The 2414-nt window shown below is 36.5% G+C and overlaps 1 non-coding gene across 1 annotated transcript; it reads right to left on the bottom strand.

The window, feature by feature from the left end:
• Nucleotides 1–1781: 1781 nt before the first annotated feature.
• On the bottom strand, nt 1782–1888 carry LOC140857629 (small nucleolar RNA R71). The gene has a single exon (XR_012141121.1). It is a non-coding gene; the product is annotated as a small nucleolar RNA R71 (small nucleolar RNA).
• Between the last annotated feature and the right edge of the window lie 526 nt (nt 1889–2414).

Below are 2414 nucleotides of genomic sequence, written 5' to 3'. Positions count from 1 at the left end.
CCTTCATAGTTCATGCTTGATTCAGTGCATAGGAGGAGAAAACCCTAAGGGATCCTAGTTACTACTCCCCTGTAAAGAATCTTGATAGGTTATCGTTGGGCCTTAGTCCCTTCATAATCTATGCTTGGGAAAGACAAGAGGAGTAGTCGTTAGGATCAATAAGAAAAATTTTAGGTAGAATTCCCTAATCTAGATCTAGTGGATTCAAAAACCCTAGATCCTTAGTCTTATTGTCTTTAGCAAACAACTTTCGACTTTCGATTTTTGTTAAAGCTCACTTGAGCATAGATTTGAAAATCATTTTTAAAACCAAATCTCTGTGGGATCGACCCGTACTCGCTGGTCGTGCTACTCTGCACACCGTGCGCTTGCGGTTTTATTTACAAATTTTAAGATTTGAACATCAAGTTTTTGGCGCCGTTGCTGGGGATTTGGCGTTTTAAATTATTTTCAAATATTTGTTCTTCGTGCGTTATAACTCTCTTTCTTTTTTCTTTAGGTTTCTATATTTAGTTGGTGATTGCTGGAAAACTCAGGTACGCTTCTAATTTTTTTTTTATTATTTTTAGTTAATTACTTTTGCTTTTAGACCTAATCATTTGAATTTACTTAATCACAAAAAAAAAAAAAATAAAACAAAACAAAAGACATTTCATAATCGTGAAGTAAAATATCAAAATAAAAAAAAAATTCTAAATTAAAATCTTTTACATTCTTGGTCATCTTGTTTATTTGTATTTGCATTTTCATAATTAATCTAAGGGCATCAACCCATTAACAAGATAAGGTGGGGATTTCATTACCCTTCCTTAGCCCAAAAACCATCTCCATCATATTGCATTACCTAGACTTTTAATCTTAAAATCAATTAGACGTCAACCTTAAGGAATTCGAGCTCAATAGGACAAGGAACCCTAAGAGTTCTATCAAGTTTGAGTTGTTTGATTAGTTGGTGTCTAGGCAAGTCCCTGAGGGTGGTTTGTTAAATTGGTTCAGTTGCTGGCCTGGCCAACTCGTTTGGTGTCTAGAAAGGCAACGATGAGTGAACCTCCCACCTCTTATACTTACCTGGCTAACTAGTTGATCAATCTCCACTTGGAAGGTTTGAAGGGTCATCTTGGAACAGTTAGGAGCTGTCTAGATTTAGGTTAACCCTAGGATAGATTGAGTTTAATTTATTGATTCACTTGTTTGAAAAAAAAAAAAAATTAAAAAATTTGGTTACTTTTTTTTAGATTTAGGACTCCTTAGGATCTTCTCTTTAGAACTTTTTCTCTTTTCTTTCTTTTCCTTATACATAAAAATTTTATTAAAAAAAAAAAAATTGTATAAACATCGAGAACCGTACACTTCGTGTGTGGAGAAGAGTGTCGGGTCGTCTAGTTAGAATTGAGTCAATTCCTGTTGTTCCAATGGCTGAACCAATCCAACCCATGACCCTTAAGGATTTGTGTTATCCAGTTGGCTCCATCCAACCATCTTGTATCAGGTTGCCACAACCCACAGCTAATAATTTTGAAATCAAACCTCAAATCATAAATATGCTTCCAAAATTCACAGGATTAGAGGATGCTTATATATTTATTAGAGAATTTGAGAAGGTATGTGCAACCATGAAACTGCAATTAACAGAGGATGAGGTCAAACTTAGATTAATCAACTTTGCCCTTAAGGACAATGCTAAGAAGTGGCTTTATAGTCTGCCAAACTATTCTGTCACTACCTGGGAGGGCTTTGTGAGAACATTTTTAAAAAAGTATTTCCCCCATCATAAAACAGCTAGGATTAGGAATGAAATAAATCAATTTTACCAACTAGCTGGTGAATCATTTTGGAAGTACTTTGATCGTTTCAAGAATCTTTTGACCCAATGCCCACACCATGGAATAGAAACTTGGAGACTATGCCAGATCATCTATGAGGGGTTAGATTCAAACTCAAGAACCATGCTAGAGTCCATGTGCCAAGGTCAATTTATGGACAAAGAAACTACTGAAGCTTGGCAATTCTTAGAAGACCTAGCCGAGAAAAATTTACAGTGGGAAACAACTAGGGAACCTGATAAAGCTACACCTTCAAGAGGAGGAATGCATCAAATTCAACCAACCTTAGCATCAGAGGCCAAGATTGCAACCTTAACACGTAGATTGGAAGCCTTAGAATTACAGAGACCAGCCAATGTAAATCAAATATCTGCACCCATGTGTAAAGGGTGCAACGCACCAAACAATGTCTTAGAAGAATGTTCCTACTCGAATGAGTGTGCACAGGTGAATGCCACCTATCAAGGACCATTGAACAATCCTTATGCACCCACATATAACCCAGGTTGGAGGAATCACCCGAATTTCTCATGGTCCCAGAATCCTAATGTAGGCAATCCAAATTTCAATCAGCAAAATCTAAGGTCCAAC

This window comes from Elaeis guineensis, chromosome 4 (genome assembly GCF_000442705.2).
Source record: "Elaeis guineensis isolate ETL-2024a chromosome 4, EG11, whole genome shotgun sequence".
NCBI classification, from domain to species: domain Eukaryota; kingdom Viridiplantae; phylum Streptophyta; class Magnoliopsida; order Arecales; family Arecaceae; genus Elaeis; species Elaeis guineensis.
This window is presented reverse-complemented; position numbering and strand designations above follow the sequence as displayed.